At 40.1% G+C, this 26,981-nt stretch overlaps 1 protein-coding gene across 1 annotated transcript in view; it reads left to right on the top strand.

The window, feature by feature from the left end:
- The window catches only part of RNF128 (ring finger protein 128), a 93,570-nt gene that overhangs the window by 8,963 nt on the left and 57,626 nt on the right, over nucleotides 1-26,981 (top strand). The gene's annotated exons all lie outside the window — the stretch shown is intronic.

The following is a 26,981-nucleotide window of genomic DNA, read 5'->3' as shown; positions in this document are numbered from 1 at the left end:
TGCTATTCCTTATGTTCCACATATGAGTGAAACCATATGATAATTGACTGACCCAATTTCTTTGCCAGTTATCAATCTGTTCAAATTTTCTATTTCTTCCTGTTTCAGTTTTGGTACATATGTTCTTAGGAATTGTCCAATTTGTTGGCATATAGTTTTTCATAATATTCTCTTATTAATGTTTGTATTTCTGTGGCATTGGTTGTTATTTCTCCTCTCTTGTTTGTAATTTTATTTATTTGAGTCCTTTCTCTTTTTTTCTTGATAAGTCTGGCTAGAGGTCTATCAATTTTATTGATTTTTTCCGAGGACCAGCTCCTGGTTTCACTGATCTGTTTTTTGTTTGTCTGTTTGTTGTTTTAGTTTCTATATGATTTACTTCTGCTCTCATCTTTATTATTCCTATTCTTCTGCTGGTTTTAAGTTTTGTTTATTGTTCCTTTTCTAGCTCCTTTAGATGTAAGGTTAGGTTGTTTATTTGAGATTTTTCTTGCTTCTTAAGGTAGGCCTGTATTGCTATAAGCTTCCCTCTTAGAACCACTTTTGCTGCATCCCAGAGGTTTTGGACTGTTGTGTTTTCATTTTCATTTGTTTCCACATATTTTTTTTACTTCTTCTTTGAGTTCCTGGTTGACCCATTCACTATTTAGTAGCATGTTTTTTAACCTCCATGTATTTGTAGTCTTTCCAGATTTTTTCTTGTGGATGACTTCTAGTTTTATAGCACTGTGGCCATAAAAGATGCATGGCATGACTTCGATCTTCTTGAATTTTTGAGACTGGTTTTGTGGCCTAATATGTGATCAAAATGTCTCTTATTTCAGGCAGTCTCCCTCAACCACAGTATTTCCCGTCAAACCCTGCTGCTCATTTCTGTTTAAATGTCTTGTGATGTGTAATTATTTTGTTATTTGTTTGTTATCTGCTTCTCCCACTTGATTGTAAGTTCCAGGAGGGCAGAAACCATGTCTGTCGTGCTTGCCATTGTATCCATTGTACTGAGCATAACTCATGGTCTTCACTAGTTGTTGAATGAATCAAAGTTTAAGAAACTAGAAAGCAATTTCCTTTTATGTATGAAAACATGGGAAAATTTAAGTGACATTGATTAGGTGAATTCAGCAAACTATTGCATTTTTAAATTGTTTTTATTTTTACCTACACAAGTAGTACTTTCTTCTTTCAAAAAAACCACTAGAGATTAAAGTCCCCCTTGATTTCCACCCCCAATCTCAGTCCTTTCCCAAGAAATAACCATTGCTATTCATTCAGTAGGTAACCTTTCAGACTTTTCTATCGATTTTCATATACATATATATATAGCCTATAGAAAATACAGTCAACTTGTGTTTTATTTCTAACTTTGATGAACTTATTCTTCAGCTTGCTTTTATTACTCAACTGTAGGACTTGGGTCTATTTCCATGTCAATGCATTTATAGTTAGATCTAATTAATTCATTTAACTATTGCATAATATTTCATAGTGTGTACACACACATAATTTTCTTAACCACTCCCCTATTAATGAGTACTTAGGTTGTTTTCAACTCTGCTCTTTTACTTCAATGAACATAATTATTGCTGATACCTAAGGAAGCTATTAACATTGAACTTGCATCATTATTGATGTGGATCTTGCCTCTGACCACATTGTTGAACTCCTATTAATTTGAATAGTTTGATCATTGATTCTCTTGAATTTTCAAGATAAATGAAAATTCTCTCCACAAAGTTTTGCCTCATCTTTTATATTAATTATATCTCTTAATTCTTTCCAGTGGTCTTATTCCATTGTCTAGGGCTCTAGTAGTGATAATAGTGTATATCCATCCTTGACTTGATCCTGATTTTACTAACAAATGTTCCCACTGTTACACTGTTAAGTTTGTTGTTTGATAGAAGTTTCTGGGAGATGCCCTTTATCAAGTTTCAGGACTTCGGTAAGGCTTCTGAATCTTGTTATTCTTATTGACAAGCTAGAATATAAATACATATGTATATTGATACATCTATGTGTAGATCAATGTAGATATAGATCAGATATATTCACTATTGTAGAATATGACCCAAAGGAAAATCCAATAGTTTACAGTCAGCTTAGGGAAAATAATAAAGTGATACAATGAAATAATAAGTAAAAGGAACAGTTTTGTTTTTCCTTTTTTCAGACATAATTTTATTTGTACCTTGAATTAAAGTGTTGAAAACATTTTTGTTGCTTACACATACAACTCTGAGTGTCAAGTTGTAAGACACAAACAAAATGTAAAAGCCTTTTGACAAATTAGAAAAATTGTTTATTAAAACTAGATAAAGTGAACAGTAGTGAATAATAAATGTAGAAACAGATGTAAAATAGAAAAACATGGGCAAAAAAAGACAGGTTTATTCACAAAATATTTGACAATCACATTGTACCACAAGTTAAATAAAGAATGACACAGTTAGGGGCGCCTGAGTGGTATAGTCAGTTAAGCGTCCTACTCTTGGTTTCAGCTCAGGTCATGATCTCGGGGTAGTGAGATCGAGACCTGCATCGGGCTCACGCCCAGAGGGGAGTCTGCTTGGGATTCTCTCTCCTCTCTCCCTCTGCCCATTTCTCTCTCAAGTAAGTAAATATATCTTTTAAAAAATGCTCTTTAAAAAAATAATGATGCAGTTATTTTAAAAACTGGTTTGATCATGAGATGTACTAACAAATACATAACATGTTAGGTCTGGAAAATACCTCAGCTATGCTTGGAATTCATGAAACTGCAAACTTCGCAAGCCTTAATAAAACCTAGCTTACAGTAACAGGGTTTTGGTACCTCTCTCTCATATATATCTCTCTGTCTCTCTTCCCTCCTCTGGCTCCATAGAAGCACATACATACATAATTACATAAGAGTTTATCTTTTTATGGGGAAGACAAGGGTACAGTGTCTCTGGATGCTGGTTTCGGTGGGGGGGAATGAGTCAATTCATTATGAGGTCTTTAAAGTATATTTTATCTCCCTTCTCTCCATTTTAAAATCAAGAAATATTTTGTAAGAGTAATTTGTTCATTAACATATTCTTTGCTTAACTCTTGGCCTCTTCCTCTGAAGCTTTTAATGTTTATTTATTATATTATGATTTGCTGCCAGGACATTGATTTTCCCCAACATTACCGATAATTATTACGTGTGTGTGTGTGTGTGTGTGTGAATACATGCAGAGAAATGCCTGAGTGGGATTGTACAAATAGGCTAGTTCCTCTTAAGTACTCTCTCCCTCTCTTTTCGGCAATCCATGGTTCCTAATTCCTCTTACCCCAGCTACCCCTCTCCTGTTACTGAAGCCTACCTTCCCTAGGCAGCACGGACTTCATGTAAATCAATCCTACCCATTTCCATCTAAACTCGCAAATCCTATGTCCTACTCATTTAGAGAATGGTTAGATATGCAGGAACTGGTTTGATGAAGTATCCAGGAGGGAACTTCACTCGTTGCCCCTGGAAACAACATGATTTTCGTGAACAAACCCGATTTCCAACTGGTGATAATAACAGGACCTTTGGCAGAACCATGCAACAGTAAATTTGAGGAAATTGGATGTTAGAGAATCGTTCATCACATCATGCCAGCAACAACCTATTCCACCCACACTCAGGACCTGCCACAATCACATAAGTGTTTAAAATTATAATAATGTTAGTTATGACTTTTTGGATTTTTAGATGTAGATCATATTTTTATCCAAATTTTTAATAACATATTCTCAGCATTACCTTCTAATGACTTCACCATGCAATGACAGTGACACCATGTGGTCAAATAAACCAGTCTCTGGCAAAAATCAATAAATAACATTGGCATCTCCTTGGTGGGCGGTACAAATAGAGAGAGATGAAAATTTGCTTAATAATTCACTTGCTTTCCATTTCCATTTTAAATGACTATCTCTCAGTATCATTATTCCTAATAAGTGGAGCTCTTTTTTCTTTTAATATTGCACCTAATTCCTATTAAAATCTGTTTTTGCTTGCCCTTTATGGAGGCGATTGGTAATAGTATTTTATTAGCTATGTACCAAGTTTTCTTCTAAGTGTAATCATCTCAGCAACTCCATGAGATACATAGTGTTAGTATCTCCATTTTATATATAAGGAAACTGAGGCATAGAGAGGTGAGTTAACTTCCCCATGGTCATGCAGCCCATAGGTTGCAAAATGAGGTCTGGACCCTAATATCCTGACTCTAGAGTCTGTGATCTCATTTAGTACATGATACTTCCTCTCTAGTGAGCATATACTATGCAAGGCCCCGTACAAAAATAGCACAAAAAACATGATCAATGCCCTGGAGGAGGAAAATGTAGTAGGAAGAACTGACATGTATACAATTTGTAGAAGGCAGCATATGACACTATAATCAAAGAGTTAAGGGGCGCCTGGGTGGCTCATTCAGTTAAGTGGCTGCCTTCAGCTCAGGTCATGATTCCAGGGTCCTGGGATCAAGTCCCACGCCAGGCTCCCTGCTCAGCGGGGAGCCTGCTTCTCCCTCTGCCTGCCGCTCACGCTGTTCGTGCTCTATCTCTCTCTTTGACAAATAAATAAATAAAAATCTTAAAAAAAAAGCAGCATTAAGGTTATTGGAGTTGAAGCAATTAAGAAATTATGAGGTCAGAGTATTGGACGGGTCATCGGCATGGATGTTAAAGTTAGCGAAGATGTTAGCACAGAAGTCAAAGATCAGTAGTGGGCATATTAAAAGGACGAGCGCTCTCTCTCTCTCACACATAAATAAATAAATAAATAAATAAATAAATAAATAAATAAATAAATAAAATTTTGTTTTAATAAACAAGGAGAGCAACAGGGTAGGCCATCAGAAAGTGGGGCATTTCTGTTAGGGTTTCCGAAGTTCAGTAGATCAGGATGATGATAACAGCCAGAGTATGGCCATGGCAGTGGGGTGACTGAAGTGGAAAGGAGGTCCAGTTCCCTGAAGTTGGATCACAATGAGTCCAGAGTATTGGGTGATGGAAGGACTTAGCGTGGAAAGGATGACTGTGATGCAAACGACAGTCTTCATATGTGCAGGCGAATGCCTGGGATGTTGGTCTATGACTAAACAGGCCGGGAAGACATAGAAGGTGGTCAAACCAAGTGCCATGAATCCCTTGACTACCCACGAGTCTCCAGGAAACTGGGGATTTATTCATGAGGGTGAGGGGACAGTGGTCTGGAACCCACGTGGGAGTAAGAAAACCCCTTATAGCCCTGAAATATGTGGGGTACAGAAGGATGAGCTGCCTCTACTGAAAGTAATGGAAGAAGTGGTATCTTCAGGGGCAGGAAGATAGGTCGGGGACCACAGAGAAACGGCATAAGCCTTCATATAACCCTCACTGAAGAGATCTGAGAAAACTGTACCTGTGAAGCATGTGTAAGGGAGCCAGAGATCTTGAAGACACAGTGGAAACTTCCAGGAGGGGAGCAGTGGAAGAACAAGCAGTATAGAGAGGGGAGAACAGGACTGAATATGAATGAAATTAGCTTCCAACTGGGCTAATAACTAAGGATGGCTGGAATGTGAGACCAGGTGGCATACAGTGTAAAGGTTTCAAACTAAATTCTGGAATCAAGGTATCTCAAACAAGGCCAGGACTTGGGGGAGCAGTGTAGAAGGCTGGCAGTGCACACAGAAGGTAAGAGAATGATTCACAAGAGAGCGGGCGCTCTTGGAGGAGCTGAGAAGGGCAGAGCTGAATATGGTAGAGATAAAAAAAAATATGAGAGAATTTAGACCAGAAGGGTCCCAGAGCTGTGGCTGCAGATTACAAGGGCGAGGGAGGGGTGTGTTCATGCTTGGGCAGGGAGGGGGAATACAGTGGAAGGTTAGCAGGTGCTGAATGGCCTGAATGTCAAACTAACCAGCCGGAAGGTTCCAAATGGAACTGCTTTAACGTCTGAAATCAGGTGCAAGTTGGGGCTTGAATTGAGTGTTACCTGAGTATTTGGAGGATGTTGTATAAAAATGTGAAATCATTATAAAGAAGGAGCACACGACAAATTCTTTCAGGCCATTTTAATCAATCAAATGTCCTGGGAAATGATCTGTTTGTTATGACTAATGCTAATTACCTATCCCTGCATTGAGGAGATTAGGATTTTAGTAAAAACTGATAGAAACCTAGTCAAGGCCTTAGGATGTCAAAATTGCAATCATTAAATGCCTGGATGCCCTGCATTCCAGAATTGAATTAAATCCAATCTACATTTGCTTGTGTATATTTTTAGCTTTTAAATGGAAATGGAAATTGAGTTCTTTTCCTCAAAGCAGTCGATTCAGCAGAGGAGGAGAAGGAGGAGGAGGAGGAGTGTATAATCAGTCAAATAGGATGTTTGACATTATTTTAGCTCTAAAAATGTCTACATGGACCAAATGACCATTTTTCAAAATAATTTTTCACTGATTATTTTTATTAGCCTCCTGCAGGAGATAACCAGCATTTAAATGCTCAGTAACTTATACATGGTAAGATTAGCTGCAGTTGGAGGCCACAGGGGTTGATTCTGAGGAATTTAGTACCATTCCAAACATAGAGGCAAATGCTCTTTAAAAAAAAAATTAGTCTTGTCAAAAAGCCAGAAGATACAGAAAGGCCGTATTTACCAAAGGGCTCTGTGGAGAATTTTTGGAACAGAACTCAGATGGAGAGAAGGCTAAGTTGCATTTTGGCTAAAGGAAGATGTATAGTTTCTCTGACCATTTCACAAACATATCCTTTCTCCCCTGAAAACCGCAGCCCTTTGGCTCCACAAGAGGAATTCAAGAAGGCCTAAAGAGAAAGACGAGGGCTCTAACCTGATGCATATTACTCCATGATACCTGAGGTTAAACCCTAGCGTAGGAAGCCCTGGGGAGCTATTTGTTCTTGTTTACATAGCCATAGCCTGGGCCCGGGGAAGCTCTGTAGCAATAAGCTCTATGGGAATAAAATAAGACATAAAAATGTGGGGGTTTTTTTTCATCTAAAAAGCAGGGGGTTTACTTACCCACTCAACAAATATTGACTGAGGGCCAGCTATGTGTCCTGCCTTGCCACATTTTACATGTCATAGTTCTCTCTAAGCCCTCTAGCATACAGCATGGGTTTAACGAGAAGCAGTGGAATGTGGTAGTGATTCAGGGCAAGGGCTTTGTAGGGAGATGGACCTGGGTTTGAATAGCAGACCTACTATTTATTTTCTAGCTGTGTGATCTTGGACAAGTTATTAACCTCTCTGGATTCCAGTCTTCTCAGTTCAGACATCTCATCTGTAAAATGGGAATACTACAGTACTACTTTACCAAGTGGTGGTAAAGACTAAATGAAATAGCACACGTAGGGGCTCCTGGGTGGCTCAGTCGATTAAGCGTCTGCATTCAGCTCAGGTCATGATCCCGAAGTCCTGGGATCAAGCCCCATATTGGGCTCCCTATTCAGGAGTGGAGTCTGCTTCTCCCTCTCCCTCTGCCCCCACCCCTGCACTTGTGTTCTCTCTCCCTCTGGTAAAGAAGGAAGGAAGGAAGGAAGGAAGGAAGGAAGGAAGGAAGGAAGGAAGGAAGGGCACATGGAAAGAAAGAAAGAAAGAAAGAAGAAAGAAAGAAAGAAAGAAAGAAAGAAAGAAAGAAAGAAAGAAAGAAAGAAAGAAAGCACGTGTAAAGAAAGCAGCTAGCATGGTAGCTATTCTATAGTAGACACAAAAAATGGTGGCAGTAGTAAGATAACGCTGATGAAGGCATCCCCCTTCTTGGTTTATTCTACCTCTTCGTTGCTTGTCCATGTCTCTTTCTCACTTTAAAGTCTTGGATGAAAGGTATGTCCTATTCAAAGCCTTTCCCAACGAACAGTTTACCTGATCTCTCCATTCTTTGGCACCTAGCCAACGCTTATAAACGTGGGTCACATTAATTTGCTTTTTGCCTATTTGTCTGTATTCTTAAGTATTATTTGTGTCCCTCCTGGATTCCTAACTATCTTAGACTAATAGATTCACAGAGCAAACATAAAAGAGTATGTCTTCCATGTACGTCACGAATCCCTTCAACTACTGTTCCATCTGGTGGCCATCCATTTACTATTTGAGCACCTTCGGCGACAGAGATCTCATCATCTCACCAGGCAGGCAACTCAGTTCATTTCTGGACAGCTTAAGTTTTCAGGAGGTTAGTTTTCAAACTACACCAAAATGTACCTCCCTCTATCTTTTCACACGTTGTTCCTGGTTGTGCCCTCTTGAACAACATAGGACTAAATATAGGTCTAATTTAGGATCAATATAGGATTAAACTGTTCGCTACATGAAGTTGCCTTCTATTTGCTTTATATCATCCATTTAATTCTCAGTCAGTGGTATTGACTCTTTGGCTTTTTTACTAATGGCAAAGTTGAATGTCAATGTTTCTTACCGCTATAATCTTTTTTTTTCTGTCAATGGGGGGGGGGGCATTGCCTTTGAGTTTTGAGAACGACTTCACTTTTTGAGTCTTGGAGAGGATTTGAGAGCCAGTCACCTGTGTGATGTGATTTGTTGTGTCCCAGGATTTCCCCTGCCCAACAAGACCCTCCTCCCTGTGATATCTGAAATTCCATCCATCATGAAAGCGGCATTCCTTTGGGTGTTAAAAAGCTCTAGGGTTTTTGAGGCCCTGTTTAAAAGGAACGTGCTCCTGGGAAAGGTAACATCTTCACCTTCACAACTGATACCCACAGTAGGGACTAAATCGTTGACAGTGAATTGAGAGCAAAGTATCGGATAGGATAAGACGTGACCTGGACGCAGTAGCAGACTGCTGGAGGTCCGGGGACCTCGTCTCATTCATCTCCAGGTACACAGCACTGAGCACAGCGACGAACACTGGGCCTTCGGTGATGAATGAATGAATGAACAAGGCTGCAAAGGGGAGTATATGCCCTTCCCAATAAATATTACCGACTTCCCGATTCTCTCTCTAGCCAATGGAGTGTGGTCACACCAGAAATTTTGGGGTTCCTCAGCTTGCTGACAGCCTTGCTGGCTATTAACGGTGTTCTTTTTCTATCAGCTCTCCCTGAAGCTATCTGGTGTCTCACCTTCAGCTGGCAGCTGGGGACATGACTTCTTTGTTGGGCTGTTTCTATATAAAGCTCTGGCAATAGGAACTGCCTAGATTACCACCAGTGATTCACACACCTACACAGAGAGCTTACACCCACACAGGGTCATGGAGTGAAGCAACCAGATTCCAGCACAGGCCTCGTGTCGCTGCACAGTTCTGTGAAATTGACATCACTCTTTCACTTAGTTGTATGAGCTATTGCAGATGTAGCGATCTGCGTCGTACTCTGTGGATTTGGGAAGAGTGTACTAAAACCCACATCAATTCTCACCAGTGTTTGATCTAAGTTAAAAATCTGGCATTGGCACTTAAAGGAGTGGGGAAATGATTAAGTGCCTTCAGAGAATAGAAACTCTTGTTAAAGCAGTACATAAAAGCAACCATTTTCGGGCAAACAGTCTTTGCCTTCATTAAAGGACATCCAGCAGTGCTTCTCTTTGGCATGATTTTAGTAGCAATTCATTTGTGTTATTGTATTACTCGAAAATAATAAAGCTGCATTTTGTATTTTGTTAAAACTTTCAGAGGAAGGCCTATCTGACAGGAAATCAATGAACTATGGAAGGGTATTGTTTTAAATAGCGTTTTAGACATCTATAGTAATGTAATCAAAGCTGATGAAATATAGGACTCTGTTTAAAAGAACAATGGAAATGGTTTTAATTAATAGTCCAATTGCTTTTATGTAAATGAATATTTCCTAAGGCACTAGAAAAATTGGTTTTCTCATTCAAGGTAACTGTTCCCAGTGCAGAATTTAGAGACACCATGAATTCCCTTTCATCATAGAATGACTGCTAGCCTTTCTCCAAAATAACGAAATCTTTCTATGTTCTGTAATTCCAATTATAGAACTTGCCAACTTCGAGCAAGTCTGATTTAGTAAAGTTCTACTCTATTTGCAAAATAATGTCATAATGAAAGTAGAGTTCTATTTTCTTTATTCTGTATGCTTGGACTGTACTTCTAGCAATGAAAACAAAGTTAAATCTAAAAGAATATCCACATTGTTTCCGAAAACTGTTTAAACTATTGGACATACTATTAATAGTTCTCTGAAGAAATACTTGTCCACAGCCCGTTAATCCTCACTCTATGAATACTTAAAATGTTAGTGAAGTGGTAAATACTGACAAAATGTGTCTCCTTCAAGCAGTAATACATTACAAATCTGGGACTTTAGGCTTCCGTTTAATGGTCTGTGCCCTTAGCCTGTAATTACATTTTAAAAACATGAAGTTGCAGTGTTTTATGGGTTTTTTTTTTTACATTCATCTGGGACATTTTATGGTATAACTTCTTATGGGGATACTTCCATTTCTTTACAGTAAGACCTAAGATCTCGGAGAGAGTATATTCTCTAAGAATGTCTTCTGAAGTCACAATACCCTTTTGCACTTTAAACAAAGAAAACATTACTCAGAGTAGAAGGGTGATTCAAGATTTTTTTGCCTTCTGCCAAACAAGATGGCAAAAACAGACAAAAACTCTTACCCTTAATTACTGCATAGATGGTATTCTGATTTCTGAGAAGCTAAACAGTAAAGCACCATGTTCTACTGAAATATGAAAAAATGTATAATCCCAATTCCTTTAAATATACTTGTTTTCCTGGCCTTACGTCAGTTTCACCCGTCTTTGACATGGCACTAACATCCATACCAGAAGGAAAGCAGTGAGAACTAACACAGCAAAAGGCAAATTTCTAGTGCTCCAAGCATTAGTTTTGCACCTGTTATTATTTAATAATGGTGTAAGCAACTGAGGACAATGTTTTAGAAAACTCAGAGAACAATGATTTAATTGAAAGCACTGACTGAAATAGTCCAGAAGAATTTTCAGTGTGATAAAATGAAAACCTTTTAGATTCCCAGGGGTGTGAGAAGCTGATCTTTGTGCCTTAGGGAGAAATTCATAAAGAAACTAGCCAGCTATATTCTGGCCAGTTCTATTTTTTGAGTGCCAGTTGGCGCTGGGGAGAGTAGAAACAATAGTCTCTCTAGATTCCGTGTAGTTTCAGGATTTGCTTCTTTTGAACCTATAAGCAGGAAAATGTGGTCAACTAAAATGTGGCTATGTGTATAATTTACACAACTGAGTTGTGTACAACCCCACTGACTGTAAAGGTTGTTGTCTGGAAGACAGTTGCTGGGTACTTGTTACTTTACCACAGGAAATGTTAAAAAATATTTTGATCCAAGAAAAATATATAAATAACTTCTGCCAAAGAAAACACTGAGTCTAATTCCCCAGTCTTCTTCATAAGCAAACCACCCACTTAATTTATGGGAATACTTACTGATTTATAAGATCGGGCCTCAGATAAAACCACGGGGCTGAGGGTAGTAGATGGAAATGCATCTTTGCAAATCCTGCAAAAAATCTTGAATTCAAATTCACCTCCTCACAGCTGTCCTCTTGTGGCAGAATGACTGAGTTGTATAATATATTGTATTATACAGCTGTCCTCTTGTGGCAGAATGACTGAGTTGTCTAATATAGTTGTATAATAATGTAATAATTATACAATAATGTAATGATGGTAGAATTATTTAGTTGGTTTGCATATTTATGGAGAGATTACCTGACAATAAAATTATTTCATTTCATAAAACACAGAGGATTTCCTAAGCACATAACAAAGTTTTGGTTTCTTTGCATCTAGATGGCATTTTAAATCTTCCTTTTGAAACTAAGTGAGCCACACTTATCCATTCCAGAAAGACCTGTGAATTGATATTTATGGTTTATTCATTGCATGTAGTAGTTACAGGGGAATTCCTTTCCTCAACCCACTGCACAACCAGATGACACAGCATTTTTCTGCTCCAACATTAGAAAGGCCCAGCAGAGGGCACGTTGAGCATTTTTATGCCTAATCCAAACACCTTGGTACTTAAGCATATTTAAATAGTAACATGCTATATTGGCATCTGAATCAAAGTTTCCAATGTCTTTTGACACCACATGGCAACTCTTTCAATTAAGAAAACACCAAGATACTCGGTTAGGCAAGGTCAGCCAAACAGATTTGAACAAAACAAAAATCAATCTAATTGATTACTTTAAAACCAAGCACCTTGAAGATGTAAATAAATTCCCGGAATGAATAAGACCCATGAGTCTATTGATTTTCTTTAGTGGTTACATGCTCACGGGGGTAAGGTGATACACAGAATATAAATATGCTAAGTTATGCCATTAATTTAATTATCTGGATGCAGCTAGTCCGCTGGCACCGTTGAGATCTGAGGCTAACTGTCTTTGATCACTCATGCTACTTCAGAGTCACCTCTTATGGGTCTGAAGGGAATGCCTGAGTAAAACATAAAATGAAAACGCGCTGAAGAAAGGATTTCAAAGCCAACCCCAAGTGTCTTTTGATCGTCTGTTGTTTTGTGTTATCTACATCACTGCTTCCCATCTACTAGTATCTATAATTGAGATCAAACTCAATTCTTTTGTAGGAGACTGAGAAACAATGACCCTGAGAAAACTATACATTCAAAATAATTCTGGTGTGTACCTAGCTTTAGGTGGAAAATGAATTTCAATTCAGAAAAGAAAAAAAATGATTTCAATATTTGAAGGAGAAAACCAGGAAGGTAAGGATATTGTTTACGTTTTAAGAATATAATTCTTCTGGGGCACCTGGGTGGCACAGCGGTTAGGCGTCTGCCTTCGGCTCAGGGCGTGATCCCGGCGTTATGGGATCGAGCCCCACGTCAGGCTCCTCTGCTATGAGCCTGCTTCTTCCTCTCCCACTCCCCCCTGCTTGTGTTCCCTCTCTCGCTGGCTGTCTCTATCTCTGTCAAATAAACATTGGGGTGCAGATGCCCCTTCAGATCAATACATTTGTATCTTTGGGATAAATACCTAGTAGTGCATTGCTGGGTCATAGGGTAGCTCTATTTTTAACTTTTTGAGGAACCTCCACATGGTTTTCCAAAGTGGCTGCACCAACTTGCATTCCCACCAACAAGAGGACATTAGGAGAAGGAAGGGGGAAATGAAGGGGGGAAATCAGAGGGGGAGACGAACCATGAAAGACTATGGACTTCGGGAAACAAACTGAGGGTTTTAGAGGGGAGGGGAGTGGGGGGATAGGCTAGCCCGGGGAGGGGTATTAAGGAGGGCATGTATTGCATGGAGCACTGGGTGTTATACACAAATAATGAATCATGGAACACTACAGCAAAAACTAAGGATGTACTGTATGGTGCTTTCCTCTTACACTCTTTTCAGCTTGTTACTGTCATCTTAAAGTATGAGGAGGGGAAGGGGAGGAAAAATAAAGTAAGAGTGCTCTCATACAATCCCCCCACAGAGAGGGAGGCAAGCCATAAGAGACTCTTAAAACTCTAGGGAACAAACTGAGGGTTGCTGGAGGGGAGGTGGGTGGGCAGATGGGATAAGTGGGTGATGGGCATTATGGAGGGCACTTGTGATGTGATGAGCCTAGGTGTTCTATGCAACTGATGAACCGCTAAATTCTACCCCTGAAACTACTAACACACTATACGTTAGCTACTTTGAATTTAAATCTAAAAAATTTAAAAATGAAATATTGCTCAACTCAGTTATTTCTTTTCCCATCACAGGATTTAAACTCTTGTTCTCCCCCCTCTTTCTATTTTAATAACCTTTGCCACAGTTAGTGTGATATGTGTGCACGACACTAAAATAAATAAAAGATCCTAGTTGAACAAAGCAACTGAATGTTCCACTTTTAATGGATTGTTTTGCTATTATGTAGATGAATCTGACTCTTGACTATCTAATATCTATTCATCTGTACCTATATTCTCCTCCAAAAGTACTTCATGCACTTGAAACAATGCTTCCTACTTGCAAATGCCAACCCTGTCTTCTTCTGCCATTGTATATAATAATTGAAATGATAATAATTTTGGTCTATAGCCTACTTAATTCAAAGGGGATTTAAATTAGTCCCTTGGTTAAACCCAAAAGAAAAGAAAACATTTATGGATAAAATAGAATCCGTCTAAAGAGGAGGTTCTTAGGCTGGGGGGAGGGGTCCTTGGAGGTGCACAGGTGGATCACACAGGGTCTTCATGCGGCTGAAGTATCCTTGAAGTTATAAGTACATGGAATTGCTTTTTAAAAAAATAAAGTAAATCTTATTCTAAATGTTCTACAGCAACTCAGTTCACTAGAACGTTCAGTTCTGTCTCTGCCACAACTAGCTACCTGTGGCCTTTGAGCACTTGAAATATGGCTAATGTGACTGAAGAACTGAATTTTTTATTTTATTTCATTTTAGTCACATGGGGCTATTGGCTACCATATAGAACAGTAGAGCAGTAGACCAACATTAACATGGGGTCATTGGATAAACTTCATGAGGCCCATAAAACCCCTTGAAATTGGGCACAAAACTGTGTGTGCTCATTTATTCTGTACATGAGTTTCATCAAATTTTCAGAAGTAGCTCTGACTCTTAAAAAAGGTTTAGAACTACTCTAGCAGAAGCAGAAGTAGTTGCCCTCTTTGAGCTCCTTGTTTCCTGGCAACATAGCTGAAACTAGAAACATGGTGAATTTTACTGTTGGGTTTTTTTTTAATGCTGTAAGAAAACATTCGAATTCCTTGGCAAAAAAACAAAAATAATTTCCTGAAGCTAATTCAAGCAATGCAGTATACATTTCTACAACAAACACCTATTCCTCTCATTAAAAAACTTTTTATTTTGAGAAAATTGTAGATTCACGTGCAGTTGTAAGAAATAGAGATAACATAATAAAAAAAGGAAAAAAAAAAAGAAAGAGAGATATCCTATACCATTCATCCAGATATCCCCAGTGGTATTACCTTAAGTAACTAGAGTACAAGAGCACAACCAGGAAATTGACATTGATACTATCCACCCATCTTCTTTGGATTTTACTAGTTTTAAGGCACTTATTTGCATGTGCTATGTAATTTTATCACGTCTGTAGGTTTGTGTGACCATCACCACAGTCAAGATTCGGAGCAACTGCATCACTATAGGCTCCTTCGTGTTGCCCTTTTATACCCACCCACACCTCCGCCCCACACGCTGTCTTTAACTCTGGGAAACCACTAATCTGTTCTCCATTACTATAATATTTTCATCTCAAAAACGTTATATAAACGGAATCATACTATATGTAGCCTTTGGGGATTGACTTTTTTTTTTTTAACTCAGCATAATTCTCTAGAGCTTCATCCAGATTGTTCCATATATTCATAGCTCATTCCTTTTTATTACTGAGTAGTATTCCAGGGTATGGCTGTACCACAGTTTAATCATTCATCTATTGAAGAACATCTGGATTGTTTCCAGTTTGGGCAATTATGAATGAAGCTGCTATGAACATTCGTATTCAGGTTTTAGTGACCATAATTTTTCATTTATCTGAGATAAAGGCTCATGACTGAAATTGCTGAGTCATGTGGTAGTTGCATGCTTAGTTTTATAAGAAACTGCCAGACTTGTTCAAGAGGGGTGCCTGGGTGGCTCAGTTAGTTAAGCATCTGCCTTCAGCTCAGGTCATGATCCCAGAGTCCTGGGATCCAGCTACACATCAGGTTCCCTGTCTGCTTCTCCCTCTCCTTCTGTCCTTTTCCCCCTCTCATGCTTTCTCTGGCTTTCGTGCTCTCTCAAATAAATAAATAAAATCTTAAAAAAAAAAAAAAAAAAGGAAACGACCAGACTGCTTTCCAGATTGGCTGTGCCGTTTTACGTTCCCATCAACAATGTATGTGTATATGTGATCCAGTTTCTCCACATCCTCGTCATCATTTAGTGTTACCATTTTTTTTAAGCCATTCTGGGACGCTTGCAGTGATATCACATTGTGGTTTTAATTTGCATTTCCCTAATGGCTACGGATGTTGAACATCTCCTGTGCTTATTTGCCATCTGCATATCCCCTTTGGTCAAATGTCTGTTCTTGTCTCAGAGAAAAATCATCCAAAATAGGAAGAGGTTCTTTTTACGCAGAAATTCGGGTAATACTGGTGGGTAATATGGTTTTACAAAAGAAACTAATGCTGTTAAGTTGGGACTTGTTTATTGGCTATCTGCTAAGATAGAAGCCCTAATGTAAATTCTTACCTCTGTGAAGATGTTTCTGTGGAGAATTAGGAAAAGAGGATCCAGGAACAATACTTGGCTTTTTGATACCTCGACTATAGAGAGAATCGAGAGAATACAAATGAATGGAGAGATAAGGGAGCTTTTTGTAGGTGTTGGATTCAGTCATGTCATGAATACATATTCTAGCAAGTACCATTAGTGCAGATATTTTATATCTTTGGTGTGCTTTTGATATATTTCGATGTCATTTGTTGCCCCGTTTTAAGAGTCACAGATGTATTCTCACCCTGACAGAGAACAGCAATCTACTTCAGCTCTGGCGGGGCGGCGTAATCACCTGCAGGCAGAAGTACCACCCTCCTCAAAGCAGAGTCTGAATCAAAAACCTGCAATGGCCGACTACTGCCTCATAAAATCAAGACCAAATGCCTAAATATGTATTCAAGGTCAAAAAAGCCCTAACCTACCTTTTCTGGCCTGTCTCCCACTACTCTTCCTCTTGAGCGCTAACCAAAGTAAAACAATGTTTTCTAAATCCACTCTGCTCTTTCTGGACTCCGAGCTTTTGTTCCTGCTATATCCTTTACTGCTACATCTTCCCTCGCCATTCATACCTATGAAAACCCCACCTGTCCCTTAAGGCCCTGCTCAGATGTTACTTTCTTCATGAAATCTCCTCTAATTCCTTGAGTCAGAAGCAAACATTCCTGCCTCTATACTCACACAGGACTTTGTAACCCCTCACAGCACCCATCTCTTTGACAACTCTTTTGTTTAAATGTCATGCCAACGCAATAACATGGATGAATCTCAAATGCATTTTGCTAAGTGAAAGAAGTTAGACACAAAAAGCTACATACTGAATGACTCCATTTATCTGACATTCTGGAAAAAGCGAAACCATAGGGACAGAAAACAGACTAGGGGTTGCCAGGGTAAGGGTAGGGGGCAGGGTTTTGACTATAAAGGCATAACACAAGGGAAGTTGGGGAGTGATGAGAGTGTTTTGTGTCTTGATTGTGGTCGTGGCTACACAACGTATGTTTGTCAGAGCTTGCAGAACTATACAGTAGAAAGGGTGAGTTTTACAGTATGTAAATTATACCTTAAGAAAAACAATGGGAGAAATTCATACCAGATAGACAGTCTGCCCTTCAGTTCTGGCCAGCCATTTACTTGTTCTTCAAACTTACTCTAATGTGTCAGGGTAAGAGCTGGGGTTACAAAGAAGAAAAATCTGCGGCCTCTCCTCTCAAGGAACTCAGTCTCTGATGGAAGTGATAGATATGTAGGAAAATAAATGTGGCAGACTCTGGAAGATGCTATCTATATAATACAGGTCAGGTCAGGTACAGTGGAGTCATAAAGGAAGCAGTAGTCAGATGGACCTCGATTGTGGAAGGGCTAGCCTTTCAAGTTTAGAAATTTATATTTTAGGGGCGCCTGGGTGGCACAGCGGTTAAGCGTCTGCCTTTGGCTCAGGGCGTGATCCCGGCGTTTTGGGATCGAGCCCCACATCAGGCTCCTCCGTTATAAGCCTGCTTCTTCCTCTCCCACTCCCCCTGCTTGTGTTCCCTCTTTCGCTGGCTGTCTCTATCTCTGTCAAATAAATAAATAAAATCTTTAAAAAAAATTTATATTTTATTCAATATACAATGAGAAGTGACAGAATCATAGCTATGTTTCAGAAAGCATAATACGGCAGTATGATGAAAGATGATGTGGAGTGGGCAAGAGACAAAAAAGCAGGGAGGTCAATTAGAAGGCTATTTACAATAGTCTAAGAGAAAATTAATATCACTTCTCCATTAGTAGACATTTGAGATTGGACAAAGCTTTCAATTAAAGCTTGTATTGCTGATAATCTAGATGCATGCAGGCAAAAACAAAGAGAGGACCCACATTTTTCTTGATACAATTTACCCCCAGTAGCCTGAGATACTTAATGGAGGGACCATGTTGCATTGATCTTTTTATCTTCCCCGGCAACTGTCATAAGACTTTGTAGACATGAAAAGCTCTAAAAAAGTTTATTATTTGTTTTTTTTTTAAGATTATTTGTTTGAGACGGTGAGTGAGCACGGGAGAGAGCACAAGCAGGGGGAGGGGCAGAGGGAGAGGGAGAGTGAGAAGCAGGCTCCCCTGCTGAGCAGGGAGCCTAACGGGCATGGGGCTCCATCCCAGGACCCTGGGGATCATGACCTGAGCTGAAGGCAGATGCTTAACTGACTGAACCACCCAGGTGCCCCCCAAAATTTATTATTCTACTGAATAAGTTAGAGAACAGATTAATTTTCTTTTTAATTACTGAAACTCCAAATGAGAAAATTATAATTCCTGCATGCCCAATGATACTCACTGCTTACAATTTTGTATGTCAGACAGCCCAAAGGGTCAATGTTAGTAAAAATGTTTCATTCCTAAATTTATATACTGACTGCAGTGATCGGGTGGAATTAATCTGGCACTTTCCCCCCCAGAAAGTCTGCTTCTTCTTTGCTTGTTCACTGCTACCTAATACAAATTGCAGTGACAGGAGTAAGATTCTGTGAAAAAAAGAAAGCAGGCATAAATACACTTTTTTTTTTTTTTTTACTATTACCTCTGTTTTGGAACTTAGAAATCTCTGCTGAAAATGCCTATGAGGGGCATAACTGAAAGCACTGATTGAAGATAGCCACCTTCTTGAAATGTGTGTGAAGTTTTCATCCCATCTTGAATCCAACCAAATAGCAGGTCCTGAAATCAGCAGGGTGCTGTGCCGTAAACCCCGGGTGTAGGGCGCAAACATCTGCTCCCGTCAGGTCTCTAAACACCTCGGCCATCCCCACCTCAGAAAAACGAAGACATTTAATGAACTGGTGGGATTATTGAAGGTAAACTTGATGAGCCTCTTCTTCAAACAAACAAGAGCTTCAGGCTTTCAATTTCTGCTCTTTTTTTTTTTTTCCCTCGCGAAGAGCAAACATTACTGAGCCACTTCATTGCCTCTGGTGAAAGGCTTTCTGTGGCTCCAGAGTTGACAACATCCAGAATATTAAGCAGTCACTGACTTCCGCGTCTGAACTAGTTCGCTATGAAGAACATGAAGTATACTGATGCTGTCTGCCCCCAAAGTTACGCAGAGACAACTTAGAAAAAAAGTGAACCTGCCCCCTGCTAATTGGAAGATTGTCAGCTAAGGGAGAAGTGATTTTGTAGATTCCAGTGGATCTGGACATTTTTTTTTTCCTTCGGATGTTCCCAGTAGCATTTTTCCTCATTAAAGTTTCTAGGCTTTACACTGATTTGTGATGAAGTCAAACCAAAGTAAGTTTTGTAGCCACAAAATACCCTTTTGTTGAAGGCCTGCTTGTCCCTTGTCTAGTTGCTGCAACCAATATAACCATAGCACTTACCTAATTCTGGTGTGACAGAACTTAATTACTGCGTGAGTTATGAGTGGTAAGCCAGCCGATTTCAGTTGTCTCAACTGTGTGATAGCGCCCGGTCATTTATTGCCGACTACTTGTTGACTACATGTTATTGATCAGTTTTGAGCCCTGGCCAGCTGTGGCTAATCCTAATGCATATAGTTGGCAGCTGTGAATTTGTGACTTTGCCCCTTGGAATACAAAGGCTGCCTTTGCCCACACTCAGGCAGACTTGAGCTTCTAAAAAAGCAAGCCTTGGCCTCAGTAGGTGATTGTGATACAATATCAGTATGTTTATTCTTTTTTTTTTTTAGATTTTATTTATTTATTTGACAGAGATAGAGACAGCCAGCGAGAGAGGGAACACAAGCAGAGGGAGTGGGAGAGGAAGAAGCAGGCTCATAGCAGAGGAGCCTGATGTGGGGCTCGATCCCATAACGCCGGGATCACTCCCTGAGCCGAAGGCAGACGCTTAACCGCTGTGCCACCCAGGCACCCCTATTCTTAAATTGCTTTTCAGAAATCCCAGGTCTACTGGGAATTAGCAAATTATGTTCCTATTTAAAAAAATGAATCCCATTCTGTCTGTAGGTTAAACAAAAGCCTCACAGCCCGTGTACATTTTTAAGAACTCCCCTCCTTCCTAACTTAGCAAACGGATCCTATCCTCACCTGCCAGGCCCACTCCCTTCTGTCATTTGTCCGAGGCAGTGGCAAGATCAGAAATACTTCTTCAGATATACGATCTGATTTGTTAGGCTTTAATCTGAGGGAACATTACGTGGTTCAAAGTATAGCTATGTAATTTTGCATTATTATTATCCCTGTTTTGTAGTTGAGCAAGAAGAAAGAGAAACTTCCTCAGTGTCACATAACCAGTCAACAGCAAAGTTAAAAATGACAACAAAGGCTGGAATGGGCGAGTTCTGTGAATCTAGTCTACTAAGTAGCAGGAATGGGTTGGAAGTAAAGTTCAGATATGTGTTCATATCTGTAGACTTCATATCATTAAAAACATTTTTCTCAGGACGCCTGGGTAGTTCAGTTGGTTAACCATCTGCCTTCGGCTCAGGTCATGATCTCGGGGTCCTGGGATAAAGTCCACATCGGGCTCCTTGCTCAGCGGGGAGCCTGCCGCTACCCCTTCTTGTGCGCGCTCTCTCTCTCTCCCTGACAAATAAGTAAATAAAATCTTTTTAAAAAACCACATTTTTCTCTCCCATTTTCTCCCAAGTAATTATTTTCCTGTCTTCCAATAGCATATATGTAAATCTCTTATGGTCACAGATTTAATGCTTTTGAAATCTTTGTCTTAACAAACCTGAAAAGGAAAGAGAGGAGACTGCCTGAGACCAGATGAGTTTCCCAACTAGGCTGTCCTGATACTGGCAGTGGAGGGTAAAAACCATTCCCCTGTCATTTCCCGCCCCCCACCCACCAACACCGGCCCTGCCCAATGTTCCCTTGAAGCCCTTCCTTCTCCCCATACCTTGGGCTCTTCCCCACCCTTGTTCCTCTTTAGCAATCCGGGATCCCCTCAATCATCTCTCCAAACTCAAGATAGCTAGTCTGATCCCCCAGTAGCAACCAAGTCGACCCAGTTTAAGCACAGATTTTCTGCACTGTCCTCCATCGGTACAATTCCTTTCTGTACCAGTTTTCATCAGTGGACACGAAATGCCCTTTCTGCATGTGACACATTTTCAGGCACTCCTCTCCACACACTCATGAGTGTGAGTGTGCTCAACGGAAGATGCAGGCATTTATAAATGACAATGAAGCACTTGACTAAACGTACTTTCATAATCTCGGTTTAGGAATTTGGGGGCTGCACAGCAGGAAATCAGGGCACTCTGGTGAGGGGATTCTTAGAATACTAAAGTATGTCACTGGATGTGGCTGTAAAAATGCCCGTTCCTTATTGTGTTATGATGAGCACTGGGTGTAATATGCAACTAATGAATCATTGAACACTACATCAAAAACTAATGATGTACTACACAGTGGCTAACTGAACATAATTTAAAAAAAGGAAAAAAATACCCATTCCTTCCACCCTCTAATGATATCCTTACCACGTATGTGGAGAGGTAGTACGGCAGAGCGAAAATGGCATAGAATTTGAAGTCATACTCCCAATGTGAGTTCCAACTCTGCCACAGACTGGCTGTGTGACCTTTGGCAAGATACTGTACCTTTCTGAGCTTCATCTTCCTCATCTGAAGAAAAATGAAAATTCTAATTATTATAATGGGATTTTATCACCTGTTGTAAGAACCAACAGATAGAATTAAGGCACGTAAAGTGTCTGGTGCGTAGTAGGTTCTCAATAAATACATTGCCTTTCTACCTCTATTTTTGAAGGCGCTGTTGGATAGAGTGGCAAGTGAGTGTAATGGGAAGAGTGTAGCTTTGTACTAAGACATGGGGTCAAATTCCAATTCTGTCATTTGGTTACCATGGGTGACTTCAGCAAGTTACTTAACCTGAGCCTCAGTTTCTTCTTCTGTAACAGGCAGCATATAATACTTACAGGTAGAAAGTACCTGGCCTATGGTATGTTCTCGATGGTAGCTATTAACGTTATGGATATGAGAAGACTACTTCAGACATAGCAGCCGCACTGTTGTAAAACCCCTCTCTGAAATTCTGTCTTTTCTTTGAGTGCATGAAAGCTTGGTTTAAAAAAGATCCCCTGTTTTCTAATAGCAGTACACCCACTTGAGCTGACTGAGATGTACCTGCACTCAGAAGTGATGTCATTTTAAAGTATCCTGCACCATCCCATTTGGGGCTTTTGGTTTGGTGCAGCTGCTCGCTCTCTCCACATCCCCCATCAATTTCTTCTTGCTATCCACAGAACAGCTGCCTAGAGCAGAAATGTGTTACCATCCCTTCTCTGTGCATTCTCTACACCTATGTTGTGGAGTTGCCTAGCCACAACATTGCTTAGATGCCAGGACACTATTTGTCCCAGATGGTGCCTTGCCATTTATCTAATGGTAAGAAGCCAGATGTGATGTCTCATTTCTTGCAGACATATTAAAGGCTGAACGCTATCGTCCATCTCTGTGCCTCTGCAGACTCAGTGTGCCTGGAAACTTAGTCGGCCACAGTGGAGCCCTGCTGTTGCTTTTGCAGGATGCTGCTCTGCTTATTAGTTCATTATTAGATAGTGCACCGCTCAGGGCAGCTTTCATTCCAGTATTGCTGATACAAATATTTGGCAGGGTGAGCCTTTGTGGTAGGATTTGAGGAATTCAAAAAGGCTCCTGGCCCAAGTGTGTCTCCCTCACGGTTACAGTGCCTGAAATGCGTACAAGAAACATTTCACTTGAACTTCCTTTGGTATAAGGCAATGTTAGAATGTGAATGCCACCCTCCAGCGGGAAGATACTGAGTTGTTATCAGCTGTTAATGCAGAACTGCACTGGAATCCTGGTTCTGTGACTAGTTATATGACCTTAGGCAGGTTGCTAGTTCTCTCTGAGCCAGTTTCCTCTCCTGCAAATGGGGATAATAATGGATGATTGTGAGAATTAAATGAGATAACACATGTAAAGTACATAGTAAACGCTCAATGAACAGTAGCTGTTATTAATTAGCCTTGGAGATGGTAGGACCCCGAGGGAACACATCTAGGGCTAGGACATTTGGTTTGAGGGCATAAGGAAATGTATATATATGAATAAGGTGAGGTCCTGGGACTGAAACAAAATCAAACTGCACTTACACGAACTTTCCAGCAAGAAAAGTGTAGCACTACTCAGGATGCAATGCTCTGGCAGGTGGTAAACTCTGACACTGGGAGTGTTCAGGTAGAGGCTAGGTGCTGCCTACCCATCAGGAATACTCTGGTCTACCCCAGGGCTTCTCGAACATACGTACGTGTACAAATCACCTGGGGATCTTGTTAAAACGTGGGTTCTGACTCAGCAGGTCTGGGGTGGGACCCGAGGTTCTTCATGTCTCACAAGCTCCCTGCTGATGCTGATGTCCCTGATCCACAGACTGCATTGTTAGCAGCAGGGCTCTGTTGCAGTTTGAAAAGAAATCACAGCGAGACAGAGGCACAGGATTGGAGAAAGCCATGGAGTTATCCAGACAAGTCCCCACAGAGGGGAAGGACTTTGATGCAGTCATGATGCGCAGTCTGGTTCCTAGCTTTGTAGGCTTTGAAATTTGATTGGTAGTATAACCAGAGACCGGGCTCCTGGGGCCTGACTCGCACTTCACCAAAGTCCCAAGAGACCAATATATAGGCCAGAATGCCAACTGATTAATTTATAATGAGAAGTATAACTTCCAAGTGGACCAGATACTAGTGTTTGCTGATCAGTGCATTATCTCCCTGTAGGCATATTTACATGAGGCACTAAAGGGATAATAAGGTTGCTTGGTGAGAACAGACTCATAGCAAGGGGAGTTCACAGGATGATTTTAACGGTTCATGTCTTGAAGCTATGATTGTCCGACACCTCCATCTCCACAACTGGGCTAGACCTCCCAAATAGTGCTGTGGAAGTTAGCTTCCTCACTAGTCGCTCTGCCTCCCATCTTGTCCTCGTACAACCCAGATGCTCCATTTAAGCCTAGGTCTGACAATAATCATCTATTTGCTCCACTGACTTCCATATAAATTCACAATTTAAAACTCATCATTGCAAAATGCTTAAAATACAGAGACGAGTTGAAAAAATAGTACAGTGAGTACCTACAGACCCACCATCTAGACTCAACAGTTGTTATCATTTTGCCATATTCACTTTATGTGTGTGTGCGTGTGTGCGCACGCAGGTATGCACATACGCACTGAGTCCACACTCTTTAGCACAATTTTCTAAACTCTTCATGTTCTGGCACAACCTACTTGACCAGTTTCACTTACCCTGGCTCTCCCTTTGCCGCTTGCATCCCAGCCACACATGACTAATTAACGTTAGTTCCCTGAATGCTCCTGGTGTTTTCAAGGAACAGACTATTGCCTCTGCCTGAATATCCTTACTTTCTTTGCTTGATTAACTCCATTTGTTCTTAAAGACTCAGCCACACCCATGTTGCCATAGCACCCCATGTTTTTCTCAGTCATAACATTTATTAAACTGTACTGTTATTTACCTGTTTACCTCTGACTTTCCTACTAAACTGCGAACTCATTGAGGGCAGGGAACTTTTTTTTTTCTTTTTCTTTTCTTTTCTTTTTTTTTTTTTTTGTCTCTCTATACCTACATCTCTCCAATAGCTTGCACTTGGTAGGTGTTCAGTAATCAGAAAATCCAACGGCCCAACAGACGGTGTTACTTAGTTACATCATAGGCACCGCAAGATCAACAGGTCTACACTGAGCTCACCTCTCCTCCTAACCTTTCTACACATTTAAAACTCTCCTCCCTATTGAATGCCTTCCAGTCTTCCAAGCCAAAAACCTCAGAGCAATCCCTAACTCATTCCTCTCTTTTGTCCTCCAAAATACATTTCCAATCTCTCCACTTCTCTTCATCTCCTGGGTCTCGGCTGGGCCACCTTCATCTCTTATCTGGACCATTACCAAAAATCTCTCTGGGCTCCCTGCTGCTAGTCTTGTCCCTTCCAATCTATTATCCACAGAGAAGCCATAATGATCTCTCCAATTCAGATCCGATTATATTACTCCATGCGTAAACCCTGATTGTATTACTCCTTGCTTTTGGATAAAGTCCAAACTCCCTAGCTTAAATGAAAGGACTCTCAAGAACTGACTTCTGTGTACCTGTAGAACTTTATGTCTTGTACTCTGGGTTCCAACCATTTTGTGTTTATAGAGCCTGTTGTTCTTGCTGTCTCCCAACATTGTCAGTTTCATGCCCCAGTGCATTCATTCCCTTGTATTATTCTCAGCCTAGGAAGGCTAACCCTCTCAAGCTCAGCACAAGTGCAACCTCCTCTGGGCAGTTTTTCCTTACTTCCCAGTCTGGGTGAGGTTCCTCTTTTCTGTTACTCATTACTGCCCTGTGCACACCTCTGTCATAGCATTTACACTATATACATATAGCACTCTATATTGCAACTATCAGTTTGCTTGTTTGTCTCATCAAAGCTAATTTATGAATTTTTTGACAGCAGAGTTAATGTCTTATTGGATTTTTTTTTACCCCAATGCTTAGCCCATGTCTGGCATATAGTTGATGTGCCGTAAATATTTAAGAATAGATACTAACAAATATCTCTCCAAACTTCATTTTTGTAGATGCCTTATAACAGATCTCTTTAATTTTAAACACAGTGTTTCTTTAAAGTACAATATAGTTGATTGCCATGCAGGCAATATTTATTGAATTTTGAGTGTTCTTCACCAAGAAATTCAGACAATTTCTAGAACTGTACCATTTCTTAGAGATGATCCATCCTACCCTTTCTTTCCTTTCCCCCTAGGTAATTTTTATCCCAGAGATTAACATCATCAGTAGTTGGGGGTGCCATGCTATTGGCCTCCCATACCAGCCTTGACCTCTAACATAACGTCCTTTTCAGTATATAGGGCTCATGCTTCACAGAACTGCCCATTTATTTGGATTCTGGGGGCTGTTTAGTTATGGTGTTGATTTTCCTCTAGGTTTCTCTCAAGACATAAGAGTATCAAGTGAAGAACTGTCCCATGCTTAATCTTTGGGAATAATATTGATTAAGTAAATGTTGGGCCAGGGACTGAGGGGAGTGATTGATCAGGAATTTAACAAGCGCTGGGCTGGATAAAGTGAATTATATCCCTTCGAAGTGAAAAAGTGGCTAAAACATCCTGAACATCATTTTCTCTGATTTTTATCTCAAAGTGACAACTTTAAGATTATTTAAAAGGTATGGTGGGGTCCCTGACTCTGTTTAGTAATAATAGTATTGAACAGATGTATTTTTTACACTCTGTTAAGCACTGTTCTGAGTACTTTACATGTATGAACTCATTTAATCGTCTGAATAACTTTATGAGGTAGGTAATATTATTATCCCCATTTTACAGATGATGAGGAAACTGAGGCACAGAGAAGTAATTTACCCAGGGTCCAAAGTTATCCATCGCTGTCATACAACAGGTGTATTAATTCAGTTTAAACCAATGCATTTTTCTGGAGCACCTATTAAACGCAATAATTGACAGGGTAGATAAAACTTATACAGTTAAAGGAAGGAGGAATCATAATGTAATAGTGCCATGAGTGAATCCCCAAGGTGAGTCAGGCTCCTTTCAGTTGGTGGGAAATGGGGAAGGATTGTGTAGTTAAGGTTAGGAATGGTACAGATGCATAGATTTGGGTAAACCCGGTTTCTGGAAGATGAAGAAAAGAGGCTTGGTTTTGAGGTGTATGGAAAGGGTAACTCTTTTCTGAGGACTAAGAT

This window comes from Ursus americanus, chromosome X (assembly GCF_024610735.1).
Source record: "Ursus americanus isolate L20-20 chromosome X, mUrsAme1.1.p, whole genome shotgun sequence".
Classification (NCBI taxonomy): Eukaryota; Metazoa; Chordata; class Mammalia; order Carnivora; family Ursidae; genus Ursus; species Ursus americanus.
Note: the sequence above shows the minus strand (reverse complement) of the source record. Positions and strands in the feature narration are given on the sequence as shown.